Raw genomic sequence first — 14,523 nt, forward strand, 5'->3', positions numbered from 1 at the left:
CTGTGGAGAGCAGCAGGATGCAGGATGGAGCCAAGGATGGGGTGGAAGGAGGCAGGTGTCAGATGCTGGGGATGGGGAAGGTGGAAGAGAAGGAGCAGAAAAGGAGGAGCCTGTGGATTTCTTCACGTGGAGAGGCAGAGCTCTGTTCTTAATAGGTATGAACTTGTTGAGTTTTTTTTTTCCCTAATTTTTTTCTATATCTAGTTTCAAGTAAATAATTTTTTGCTTTTCCCTGTTGTTTTAAAATTCACAATTTAATAGTTCTGTAATATTTTTATTTTTTTATTTTTTTTTAATTTTCAAATAGATGAAGTAATTGTAACTTTTCAAAACTAAGCTGCACTTTTTAGGTCATTCTTTAAGAAAAGGACTATTATCTCCTTTCCTGGGTAAGTACAGCTATTCATGATTTTATGTTAATCAGTTTCTCCAGATTGTAATAATCATGTTCTTTTTCTGTATAATTCAAATAGACTTCACTGGAGAGATCTTCGCCTGGAGGAGCTGGAGAGGGCAAATATTAATATAAATTTTACTATTGGCAACTATTGCTATTTGACCCTCTCATAAGTTCTTGTCTGTCCCTTCCCTGGAATGTGGAGTCCATATTTTTGACTGACTTGCAGAAAATTAAAGTTAAATGTCAGCCCACCAGAGTATGGCTTTGAAAGTCGGAGTTTTCATTTCTTTCAGACCTCATATACTCATCTCAGTATATGGCATCTTGCTTTAAGGAACACTTTTACCATTTATTTATGTAAAATGCTGGAATCAAATCTATTTTTACATAGTAAGAGAAGTACCATGGGCCATAGCTTGAAGTCCTGTCTCAAAAGAGAAATTTTAAATGAAAATAAAATCACTTATCTGTGAACATAACATTGATCAAATCCATACCAGCTGTGGATCTGTTGTATTCAAAGAATGCCAAACCTCACATTGAATTTTTCAATCCCAAACCATGGGATTTTGCTGTTCACACCAAAGAAAACTTCTGTAAAGCTTGTTTTACTTGCTGGGATTTAGCCCAGATCAAAGAATTCCAGGTCCAGGCAGCGCCTCAGTGACTGACAGCCAAGAGTCACCTGAGGAAAATGAAATGCAGCCAGGCTGATGAAATCCTTGCTCCTGGTGATGCCCAGGAAGGGCTGGATCTGTGGGGTTGTAGGCATCAAACCAGTCTGAACTGAACTAAGAATTCCAGTAATTTAACACATCCTTGCAGGCTCCTCCCCAGGAAGGTGAAGATGAAGAATATCGGTGCCTACTTTGCTCTCCTGGATGCAAAAGCTGAAAATCTTCCATGAGGTTTAAAGAGCGTGTACAAAGCCCAGTTCATCAATAATCATCTTCTCTCTTCTGACATCCAGATGGGAAATCTGCAGCTGTTTCTGCTGCCTGGCCAGGTGAGGATGGACTTCCCCCTCTGTTTGTCTAACTCATTTTCTTAAGGACCAGGCGAGATTTGCTGAAGTGGGTGAGTGAGCCACGGTGGAAACCCTTGAGCTGCCAGGGGAAGACAGGTGAAACTCTGGTGGCATTGTTGTCATCAGGCATTGATGGGCATGAGGTGATGCAGGACCTCTGAGCAGGGAGCAGGGGAGTTAAAGCCCAGCTCGGGTGTCCAGCACCAGCTCATTCCTGCTCCAGACAAGGCTGAGGTCATGCAGCCCGACCTAAAGCCTTGACTTTAAATTAAACCCAATTCCCTCCCCCTCCTTGTGAACTGAGAACATGGCCAGGGACCAGATGGACTCATTGATCAGTGTCATTTAATGAGACAGATAATTGGTCTGTGGGACGGGCTCTTACAGCTTTTTGTGAGGAAGAGATGGGGAAAATATGAAGAAAAGCAGGTGAGAAATGTTTGAATGTTTGATTCACATCTGATGGGATGGAAGGACTTAGGCAGGAGAGGAATGTCAGGAATTTACTCTCTTTATGAGGAAAAAAAAGTCTTGCACTTGCTTTCAGATCCTCTCTGACTCCAAGGGACAGTTTAGGCCTTTCAGAGCAGATTTCCAGGAAAGAAAAAATTCTAATGGCACAATCCTAGAAAGTGTGAAGAAAAAAGCCCAGAGTGTGGATTAATTCCAATTATGTTAAATACTGCCTTTAGTATTCATGTTTTGTGGCACTTGCAAGGACTGGGCAGAATTAAGAGCACGGTGCTGAACATGCACAGGATAAATCTTTGTAGCATAAAAAAACAAACCAAAATTCCTTAAAGGAAGGTGACAGATCATCCCAGATATCCAGATTTACAGACCTGCCATTATTCCCAGGACAAACTGTCATTAGGTGTCCATATCCACCTCTGAAAGAAATGCCATCAACCTTCTCAGAAGCCATAACAGGCGTTTGGAACTTGCAAATGGTTATTTTTCTGAGGTAAAAATGATTTACCCCCAAATCTTACACAGTCTGCCAATCCAGGATGTCCTAACAGGGAAGACCCTAGGTTTTGCTAATTACTGGAATGAAGTTTAAAAAAGTGTATTACAATGAAAAGAAATGGTTATAAGTGAGGTGTTTGATTCTTTCCAGACTTTTCCACAGCTCTGTAATGCCTGGTGCTCATGGATGGACCCTCACTGCAGGCTCAGGTGCTGCTGGGCAGCTCCTGCAAAGGGGAGATCTTGGAACAGAGCAGGGAAAACTCCTCTCTTCTTCCTCTCTTCTATCCATTGAAGCTGGAGGCAGTTTTGTGCCACTGCAGTGCATGGAAAGATCTGCTGAGGTGCTCATGTCACACGAGTCATGCTTGGATCCCACTCAGGCTTCTCCTAAAGTGTGTTGTGGACTCCAAAATCCTGGGCAAAAGTGCTCCTCTCAGGTGACAGAGGTGTCACACAGAGCACAGCTACGCCCTGGCCCAGCAGCAGCAGCTCCTCTGTGTCACCCTCTCCTTGTCATCCCAGGGAATGATGAATTTAAGGCCTGCACCGGGACAGGAGCTTATTTCAGCTCTGGGTTTCTTTATTCCCAGTTAAAATTCCTACCCTCTCCCACTGATCTCTGACAAGTGCAATGTTGAGGAGTCAGAGACTTGTGCCCCTCTTCAGACAGGTGTGATTTTGGGATCAGTGGTGTCCCCCCAGCCCACCCTGGGAGGCTGGCAGGGATCAGGGATGTGGCACTGCATCCCTCTGCTACCTGTGCTAATTCATCCTGCATTTCCACATCATTTCTTCTTCAGTCTTGTTCATATCACTCCACAGCAAACTCTTGCCCTTTTGGCAATGTGCCCAGGCTCTGGGGGAAAAAAAAAATAAAAATGGGAAGAAGAAAAAATTCTTAAATTTCCCAGCTTTTCAATACAAAAGTTTAAAAGCTTCCAAACTATCGCTGTCATTTTAAAGGCAGAAGAGCTTCCACCTTTCTGAAAACAGTGGTGCAAAAAAGACAGCTCTGTACTCCTACAGAGTTTGACATTTTCTGTGCAGCGGATATTGACTCCAACATTCCCTTGACAGAGCACAAAAATTCATTTTGTGAATTGTATTGACAGCCTAAGTAGGCTCTTTCTTCTCCCTTGAATAAGCTTCTCTAACTTATTAACTCAGCCTTCAGGGGTTTGAATATTTACATCCAAAACTGAGGTCTGTTTACAGCCCAACATGTATTTTGATATTCAGGAGACATGGGAAGAAAGTTCCCATGAAATAAAACTGCTGTAAAACTTCCCAGAATGTAAAACTTCCCCAGTGATGAGGAGCTGTCCTTGTTCAACAGGCCCAATATCATCATATGGATAATCAGCTTCAGGCACGCTCTAAAGTGACAATTTCCTCATTTGTCGTGATTTTCAATCCCTAGAACAAGCCTGCCTTGTGATGTTGAGGTAAAAAAATGGGAATTTTAGAAACTCACTTCAGGTAATTTTATCTGAGGGAAGAAAAAAGGAACTTTGATTTAATTGAAATAAACCCCATGATTTCATACTGGAAAACTCACCAATACTGCAAACACCACCACCCCCCCCCAAGTCAGGCCTCTAATTTTGATGACAAACAGAGAAAACAAATCTCCAGGATTGTTATTTAATGAATCATAACTTGATTAAAACTTCTTCTGCATCCTACCTTTAACAGGAATATATCAGCTCTCTCAAGATGACGTTTTCCAAAGAATGAAAACTCAGGTTTCATAAGTGATGAACCAGATTTCAGAGGACTCTTAGCTCATTTGGACCTCATACCCTAAAGAGACCAATTTGGTGTTTTTTTTGCTGGTTTGTTGGGTTTTTGTTGTTTATGGAACCATCCATATGTGCCTGGATAAATGAAGATGAAAATTGGCTAATTCAAGTAACTTCCAAAATCTTCTATTCTTTCTCCTGATCCATCAGCATTTCCATAAACCATTTTCTTTTCAAGCTGTGGTAGGTTCAGTCAAATGGGATAAATCTGTTCAGATTCTTTTTAATTGGGAGAAAGTGAAGGAGCAGCCACTCTTCCTTAAAATCTCTTTGGTGAAGTGTGGCTGTGGCAGCCAGGGGAGCTCATTAAACCCCACCCAGAGTTTTCCAGACTTAGGCCAAGTGTTTGTCTTCCAACCTGCTGCTTCCTGTGAGAATTCCTGCTTTGTCACTCAATTCTGCTCTGCAACAGAAATGGAGATTTTGGTGTATCCCTGTTCCCTGGGCAGGTTTTTGGGTTGATGCTGCGGGTTCCACGTTAGGGACTGGAGCTGTTCCATGGGACGAGCTCTTCTCCCAGCTCTCCTTCACCTCTCTGCTTTTCCCTCTGTCTCAGGCTAAGTCAGCAGGAACTTTGAGCTGCCTGAAGTAGAAATCTTGTGCTCCAGTGCTGCAAAGAACAGGGAGCAGCAGCTCCTCCAGTAACTCCGTGTGACTTCCCCACGGACTGCGCTTCCCGACCTTTTCCTGGGGGCACGGCCCCTTCTGCTCCATTTAGGCTCAACTCTCAGAAGCAGCTCAGCTCTTCCAGAGCTGCAGAATGAGAAGCTGCTGAGCTGAAAGTTTCTCCTCTCCCTGGAAGAAAGAACTGCAGGTAGCAGTGGAATGACCTGAGTTTCCTGGCTGGTGTCAAAAATCGCTGCTGGAAATTCCAAATTGTTCTCTCCTCGCTCACCTCCAGGGACTGGGGTTGCTGCTGCTGTGTTCCTGAGTAAAATCAGGGTTTGGAATGAAGTTCCAATGTTCCTAATGGCCAGAATAATGAAAGGATAAAAAGAGTTAAGGCTGTGGAGTGGCTGCTGTGAAATAATCTGATCCCTGCAGTGTCCTTCGAGGAAAGAAAAGGGAAATCCAAGCCAGCAGCAGCAGCCAAGAGACATCTTCTATTCTACAGAATGTACACTGTTAAATACAACTGTGGATCGTGAAAATGAAAAAAAATACTGAGTTTCTTATTTATAACCACCTCTGATGTAAACACCATCCCACAGACAGTCTCGTACAGACCCGGTGTCTTTGGAATTGTGGGGGAGTGCAGTGTTTGCTACACAAGTTCCCAGGAATCAAAACAAGCAGTTGAGCATCAGTGAGGAGATGAAAGGCTCCTGTGCCAAAGGCAGACAGGGAGTAAGCAGCTGTAGAGAGATCATGGCAAACACTGCAGAGATGTTTCAATATGTACAAGTGCAGGGCTGAAATCCTGCACCCAGGAAAATCCAGGGAAATCCAAGGGTGAATCCAGTGGAACAGATACTCCAGAGTGGAGGATCAGCAAATTCTGAGAGTTCACAAACAAATCCTGTGTGGCTGTGGGAGTTCCATCCCAAATATCCCACCCCATGGTCTGCACAAAAATCTTCCAAATAACCCTGACACAGGACAAGGTTGGGGAAGATCAGGGTCGGAATTTGCTGCTTTGCCTGTGGAACAGGGAAACACTGGGAGAGCATTTCTGTGATCCCAGGAAGGTTTAATCTTTTATTTCCCTTAGCATGTTGCTATGAAACATTTGCAGTATAATTAAGGAGGAATGAAATATCTTACAGAGTTGCACAATATCCCGGTGCTACAATTGCTTAAAAGCCATCACTAGTGTCAAGAACTGAAAATACAGCAGCATTCTCAATTCATATTAAATGTTAGTGACTTTCATCTAGAATTTAATTTTTCCTTTGGAAAACCAGAGAGCCTTTGTCTGGGAAAGCTCAGTGAAGACTCTAAAATATCGTTGTAAGATCAAAGACTGGTTTTAGTTACAAAGGAGATCTGTGTGGAAAGCAGTCACAACTTTCATTACAGCAGCATTTATTATTTACTGGTAATGTTAACAGTAAATAGAAGTAGCAAATACTAATTTTCATGTTGTGAATCAAACTGAAGGAGAAATAATGCACTAGCTGAAACGAAATAAATGTGAATATGTTATATCCACCCAAATTAAAGAAAGTCAATCAACACTTGGATTTCTAGGACAGAATGTATGCTAAAGACAAGACAAAGGTAGAGATTGATCAGCAACATGAGAGCAGTGGATTACGAGGATAATTGGATTTTAAATGTAAGTAAACTAATTCTGGGATACTGAACTGCACCTTCTGATACTCTGGATTATGGTGAAAATATATCTGGTTCCTATACATCCATCCACACCCATCTGAACCTGTCAAATGAATCCTCCCCAGCTGAAAAGATGAGAAATGCCATCATATTTAAATGACTTCACAGCACCAGAAATAACAACACAAAGATCAGAAAACTTATTCTGGTTAAAAAGAGCAGAAACTCAAAGTTTCCTGCCAGTCCTCCTCCTTCCTTTTCAACTTTAGACAAAAAAACACTTGGTGACATCAATTTGCTCTCCAGGTTTCTGTTAGTTTTATTGTCTAAATAAAGAAAAGAAAAATTCTTTTTCTAAGATATAAATCACATAATTTTCATCCTTTATCCCTAATCACTCAAAAGGAAAAATACAAATATAGAAAGTCATTGTTTTAGTCACTTTTCTTTCTTTGATTATTTATCAGGTTTGAGTTTCTCTTCTCCATTATACAATAATTTTCTTCTCTTAGCTCTTTGTTTCAGTGCTTGGAACAGCTTGAATTTGACAGATCAAATTTGGTGAGTGTTAACAAGCAAAACATTTTTCCAAATAGTTTCTTACAACAGTAGCACTGTCAGATGGGTTTGGCAGCCACTGGAGACATTAATTTGCAGCAATTTGCAATATTAAAAAAAAAATCCTAATACAGGGTTTTGATGGGGTTTCCAATGCTGCAATTTATTTAAGAGAATCAGACATTGTGGTTTTACTGAGCTGTGAGGATTCTTCCTCATTTCCTTCATAAAGGTCATTTCATTTTTCTTCTCTCCACAGTGAAATGCCATAAAAGAGAAGAATCCTCATCTCCTCTTGCCTTCAGCTTCACCCTGGTGTGGGCATTACATTTATTTGTGTGCTGTGTGAACAGGGGCACACCAAAGGCACCAGTTCTCCAGTATTTTATCCCTAATGGTGGCCAATAATTGGTGCCAAGGAAATAAATAAAGGAAAAAAACCCAATAACAGGGTAAGCACCCGTTATATTCTCTCAGTTCACAGCTACCTCCTGCTCCCAGATTTATGGAGCCTCAGAGCCTTTCCACTTGTGCCTCTTTATTTCCTGGGTATTTTGCAAAATTTATTTGACAATGCCTGGCCACGGTGGAAAATGTTACCTTTAAACAGAAATCTGGATTGGATGCTTTGTGCACTCCCACCTGGATCAGAAAGATCACCACCAGTTCTGCTTCCCTTTTTCACTGCTCATCTTGGCAGAATGTAATTTTATTAAAGCACTGAAAAACACCATTTTATCATCCTGGTGAAAAGAGAAATATTTCTGAATTTGAAGAGCAAGGTGGATTCATAACAAAAAGTATTCACTTAAAGGAAAATCTATGTAGCAGGTCATGTGAAAATCCATCTGTGGTTGGTCAAAGCTCTTTGTCTCTACAAATCCCCAAAGTAAAACTGGAGTGACCCATCAGGTTTGATGTACAAGGAAGCTTATTCCAGTGAATAATTTGAGAAGGCAAAGCACCAAAGTTTCCAAATCCTGTTTGTGCTCTATTTCTCCTAACTCTGTCTGAATCTGTTTCTTGTAGAACCCAGGAGAAGCCTAAGATGTCTTTGCCAATCTGCTGATTAAATAAGATTGTGTTAATAAGTGTTAAATATGGAGTTGTCACTGCTGTGCGAAAAGCGAATCTGTTTTGAAAGTTCAGGCAAGTCATTTCACAAAATGCCTCTGGATAATTTTTATCTGGTCATCCATGGCTTCCTTTGATGTGCAATGCCAGGATTATTTGATATTGCAGTTGAGAGTATATCCTCGAAAACCTAAGGAGCACTTTTTTCCAGAGTAGACAAGAGCAATTTAATTTTTTATTTTTTTTTTACTAAACTAACAGTTCAGATTCAGTTAAGAATTTGAAACAGAATTCCCTGGTGTTTCTATCACTGGAACAAACACTGACAGACTTCAGAGTGGATAATGACTTTGACTCCGGCAGATAAAGCAGCTCCTGACAAAATTCCCTGCCCATCCCACGGGGGAGTTTAACCACACAAATGCAAATAACAAACCATGCAAATGCTGCATTCTCAGCCCTGAAGGTGATTTATTGCTCTGTTCCCCAACAATGACACTTTCTCTCCTCAGTCCAGGAGTTGATGGTGGCCACTGTGGCTCCTCACTCACTGGCACTGGCCAGGGAGGTTCCTACCCAGTCAAGCCAAGACACCATCAGGTTTCCTGATTTTAGCAAAATGTGTGGCCTGGAAACCTGGTAAAAACCCAGAGAATCCTCCAGAAGTCAAAACTTTGCAGGGCATAGAACAGTTTGGAGAGGAAACTCCAAGCAGGGATTCAGGGTTCCTTTAACTTGGCTGTGATCTCTGCATGAAATGTTAATTCCCACTGGGATGGAGCAGGGAGTTAGACATTAAAAAGATGTGTTTTACACTGCACAGATCCAGAAAATTGCTCTGTCCTAATTACCCCTGTGATTTGTTTCGTGTGATTTTCCAGTTCTTTTAATTTGCTTCTGAGAAGTACCTCGTGTGTCAATGTTTAACCTTTTCCAGGTTGAATGAAGGTTGCTTCAGCCAAAGAAAACATTCAGTAGGATGAATTTCTTTTATTTCCTTAAACTTTAGTAGATGACTTGATGTCTGAACAGCTTTTTCTTGGAGGTTTGTTTTTTTTTTTTCTTAGAAAAGTACTTTTCAAGGACTCACAGCAAGTTGAAAAATACATAAAATATCTCTAAACTCAAATCATTTCCCATCCATATGATGGTGGAAAACATAGATATGTCCAAAAACCTTACCATGTACAGAAAAAGAATGTGGGGGAAAGCCTTGCTTGATATTAAAGTTGCTTTGCAATAACCTCATTTGTCAAGTTTTAAATAACTTTTGAGGCTTTTGAGATTAAAAGCTCAAATCTCACTCCCAGTCCCCTGAGCTTCCCATTGAACACACTGGCAATAGATGGCACATGCAGCATTCTGATAACACCTGACTCAGGCATTGTAAACACAGCTCAACAATGAATTTTTAGAACAATCAGATGTTTTATCTTTATTTTTCCCTTCTGCCTCAAGCTGTGCTTTTCCAACTCAATAAAAACTCAATAGCCAAATTTTGAACCCAAAATGACTGATTTTCCAATTGCTGGTTCAGAAACCTCTGGCCTTTTGTGAAAATACAAAATGCCAACCTGCAACAAATTCAGCAAAGCCACTGAAGAGATGCAGCAAAAAAGAAATTCTGGAGTGTTCTTATTTGGAGAGAAGCGCCTTTATCCAAAATATTTTGCTCTACTGATCAGTTAAGGACTAGGATCAGACTGAGGAATATTTTATCTGATCCTGCCTGAAATCAAAAGAGAGTTTCTTCTCTTTAAGATTTTCTTCCCCTTAAGTGTGAGACTTCAGCTGTGCTGCAGGAAAATAGATCAGAGCAGCAGAGTGAGGAAAAAAATGTGAAAAATCTGAAAATGCTGGAGCTGCTGAAAAGTAGCAGGGAAGAATCACATTCCTAAAATCAAGGAATGCTTAAAAAAGTAACAGGGTAAACAAAAAAAGAAGAAATTATGTGGATCTAGCAAGGAACCTCTTGGGAAGCAAGATGTGAAAAATAGGATGTTACAGAGCAATAGGTGGAGATGACTGTAATTATTAAACAAATGTTGAGAAGAAATTCCCAGAAATTGCCCAAACCAGAAATTCTACAGATTTCGAGTTGGGGCTCTGGTAGATTTGGCACTAAAGAAATTGTTCTTATGGTTTTGGAAAATGGTCTAAGGAATCTTCTTTCTCTGTAGAACAAAACAACAGATTTTGTTTTACAAATGAGATAAAAGTCTGGTTCCTCTCCCAGCTCTGTTCCACAATTTATGACCAAGGCTGGAAAATCGAGGTCCCTTCCTTGAGCCCTCATGTTCCATAACACACCACCAGTATCAGTGGAAATCCTGATGAGTTAAATCTCATCCATCTCAACTCACTGAAAACAAATTGCTTTTTGATGGAAGGCCTAGAAATTATCCTGATTTATGCACAGGAAGCTTCAAAGGGGAAGAGCCTCACAACAAAGGACACCTCGAGATGCCACCCTTGAATTGCTGTGCTTAAAACCTGGCGTATTTTAGCTACAAAAGGTCAAATCAGCAGTGCTGATTAAGGCAGCAGCTGAAATTCCAGTGCAGGTCCCAGTTAACAGCACAAATGTGACTGGGAGCAGCTTTGGCACGACTCCTTCACTCAAGGAGAGGAACTGAGAACGGCCCAGAGCACAAAGGAGGTTTTTGTTCAGGCTGGTTTGTGCTTCTGTTCTCTTGTAGGCTGAGTCATGTTTTGGGTTAGGGAAGAGCCATTTCTGATTGTGCTGAGAAGATTTTGGAAATATTCGGTGTTTTCTGTTTGTTCATTTGTGTTTATATCTCTTTATTGTGTTTCAGCCACCATGGTTTGTGCCTCTGCTCTCTTGCAGGCTGAATCCTACTTTGGGTTAGGGAAGAGCCATTTCTGGTTGTGCTGAGCAGATTTTGGAAATATTCAGTGTTTTCTGTTTGTTTATCTGTTTTTATAGCTCTTTACTGTGCTCCTGCCACCACAGTTTCCTTTCCTGCAGTCCCATTATGCAGCAGCTCTTCCACAAACCCCTCGGTCTCTGCCTCCCAGTTGGTTTGTTCAAAAATGAGGTTGGTCATTTCAGGGCTGATGGCAGCAGGCACCTCTTGTCTGACAGAATTCAGATTAAAAGTGTGAGGGAACCGAAAGGAAACCTATCCTTATCCAGCCTGACCTCCAGAATAAATGCTCCAGAATTCCTTTAATAATAGGATGTTTCCTATGAAGGTGCATCATGGTTTTTGGTATTAAAAACTGCTCCTCAGTATTTCATTTTTTTTTAGAGAGGAGAGAAACTTCAAAGCATTTCTTTTACCAGACTATAATCAAATTTTAGCCACAATAATTTTTTTTTTCCTTTCTTGTATTCTGTCTTAACATAGCACACCAGGTGAAAACCAATGGCTCTGCCTTTCCCTTTCTATCTTTATCTAGGATACATCCCTTTCCTACTCCTGGTTAGAATATTATACACAAATCAAGTCTTAAATTTGAACCTTAGAAGATATCAGTATATTTTTTCCTCTAAAGGATTATTAAGCTACTTTTATTAGCTGCCTAATTAGAAAGAGATCCCATTTTTTAATGCACTTCTGATATGTTACTTTCCCCAGCTGGAACATATCCCTATCTCTGTACAAAGATATAACATACAACTGTTGAAAAATAATTATGTGCAGTATAATTATGATAATTTCCAGCCAAATTGTGGAAGAGCAGGTAGTTCAAAGTGCACCTGTGTTTAAATGAGACACTCTATCCTCTAACTGTTAGAATATCAAAATAATTCTGCTCTTTGCCATTGGATTGTGGAGTTAAATTCTGTGGAGTCAGGAATTAAGTGATTATTGTAGCAATGCCTTGCATGGATATTGGCCATAAAAATCTTACAAATTACAATGTGAGAGAGTTTTAAACTTTAACATCTCATATTACTTTTATCATGTTCAATAAAATGTTTTATTCTTACATGATGTTTCAGCAGGATGTGTGACTTCATTATCTCCATGTTCCAGACACATCTGGTGAAGGGAATGTTTTAAATCATCCCAATGATGAGTTTCTCTCATATTTTCCTTATTCCTTTCAACAGATTTCACAATTGTCAAATCCCAGAGGAAATTCTTGGAAAATAGTCTGGCAAGGAAGAATACCCCAACTTTCTCTGGCAAAAACTGTGAGATATTCATTTAAGAACATAGAGCTAAAGAAAGTAAGATTAAATATACTGCAAAAATTGTGTATTTACTCAGAATAATGCTGATGTTCACATTCATAACAAAGGAATTTGGACTCAAATAACCCTCGTGGGTCCCTTCCCACTCAGGATATTCTATGATTTTTATGATACTAAAAAATTCATTTACCAAAGTGAACAAAAGACTGAATAATTTCAGAAGAACTGTGTAATCAAATGGGATTTTATTTTTTTATCACTACAAATCCTTTATTAGAATTCCTCTATTTCATGATAAACTTTTCAAGTTCTCAGCCATGCCCCTTCATTTTGCACGTTTACGAAATTACTTTTCATTTCTAAGTTAAAAATAATTTCAAGTTCAAAAGAAAGTATAAAAAGGGTCAAATCATTGAGGACTCCTTAAAGATTACCAGGTTTGACTGGAAGTTATCAGCTGGTTAGACAAGAAACAGAGTTTGATGGGACAAAACTAAATTCCCAGAAGGCAGAGATGGGGTCAGAAGACAGAATTACCTTTAAGGAGTTTCTCCAGCTCACAACTACATAAATGGATGGATTGGGGTCAAGAGAGGAGTGATGTGGCATGACTGGCCATAGGAGCCCATTTAATTGAGATGACAGCTGTCCTCCAGTTGCTATTCCTTGAATAAATTATTTGATTTGATTAGTTTTTCTCAGGCTGCAAGATGAGATGAGGCTTTATATTAATTCTGAGAACACTCATTTATTTTCACTCCGATGACAACTCCTCTGTCCCAGCTGCAAATGCTTCCAAGTCAATCTGGACATGTTTATTTACCTGAAAAATCTGCTTTTCTGCTGGGGTTTCAGCTTTCCAAAGAAGTAATTATTGGTTTAGGTCACGCTGCTGTGGCCTGTCTGATATATTCATGTCTTTGGCTGCTTTCTGCTCAGCTCTGGTTGTTGTTGGTGCTGGTAACAGGAACAGGCACCCCTTAAACTTCCAAGGTTGTTTGGGATGTGCTGATTTATTAAGTCAGGTTTTAACTGAGTGGGTATTTTTACTTCTTCCAGATTTCCCTGAGGAAGGTGGGAGTGAAATGACAGGAATTTATCAGAGCAGATGAAAATTATTGTTTACCTGCTGGAAAGGTGAAAAGAACCTGGGCTGGTACTCAGAATTCTCACAAAAGTCAGGAGGATTTGAATAAACACAGACAGCAGGGTAATGTCCTTGGAGGTTATTTCTGTTTCAGATGAAGCCTCCTATTCTGCATTGCCACCTGTGCCACCCCTTGTCTGACAAATTAAAAAGAAGCATCACAGATATTTTAATAAAAACCACAGAGTGCTGCCAATTTTTTAAAGGACAAGGAGGTGCCACGGATTATTGAAATTCAGAGTAATGAGTGACAGCTATAAAATATTTCTGAGCCTTGTCAAACAGCACAATTCATCCCCTTAAAAACAAATCAATAAATGCAAAATGAAGTAAAAGGATATTTAAGAAAACAATCATCGAACTGTGACGTGTTTTTGGGAGGAAGGATCAAAGGGCAAAAAAGCATATTTGGATGTGCACCCCTTGTTATTGTACTGAAAAGTTGGGTGAGAATGGACAGAAAGTATCAGGAACAAAACTTTGCTCAGTAGAAACTTTGCTATCAGTTTCCACAACGACACCACTAATCCTGATTCCTTTATATAATTCTGTTGACAGCTTTTATCATATTCCCATGAAGCACTGAGTGATGTTGACTGAAAGGATTCAGGCATGTTTCCATTATTAATTTTGTGCTGGATGTATAAGAGGGGTTTAATATGATAGCTTATAAAAACCCACTTCTAAATACAGAGTTTTAAACTTGCTTCATTCCCCTGCAACGCTGTTAGGATCTGTTTTATGTGTCTTTTATTTGGGGAGATAAAACATTTCATTTTTGATCAGTGGAATCCTCTCTAAATACCCAATTGACATCTGCTGTCAGCTGTCATCTGCTTCATAATTAACAATCCAGATGTTAACACGGTTTTATCTAAAGGAAATCAGCTTAATGTTTGATGTTCCAGATGAAAATTATGACTTCTTGACTTCCCTTTCTCATCTTCAGAAGGAAACACGTTTTCTTCTGACGTGGGTGACACTGCTGGTGTGTGCTGGGTGTCTTTTGTTATTTTTTTAATATCCAAAGTTTTGTCCTTTCTTGTCACACTCCAGCTCTTGCTCTGCCTCCTTTTTGCCCCAGGATTTCAGCTTCTGCTT

Source organism: Cyanistes caeruleus, chromosome 10 (genome assembly GCF_971803275.1).
Source record: "Cyanistes caeruleus chromosome 10, bCyaCae1.hap1.1, whole genome shotgun sequence".
NCBI lineage: Eukaryota > Metazoa > Chordata > Aves > Passeriformes > Paridae > Cyanistes > Cyanistes caeruleus.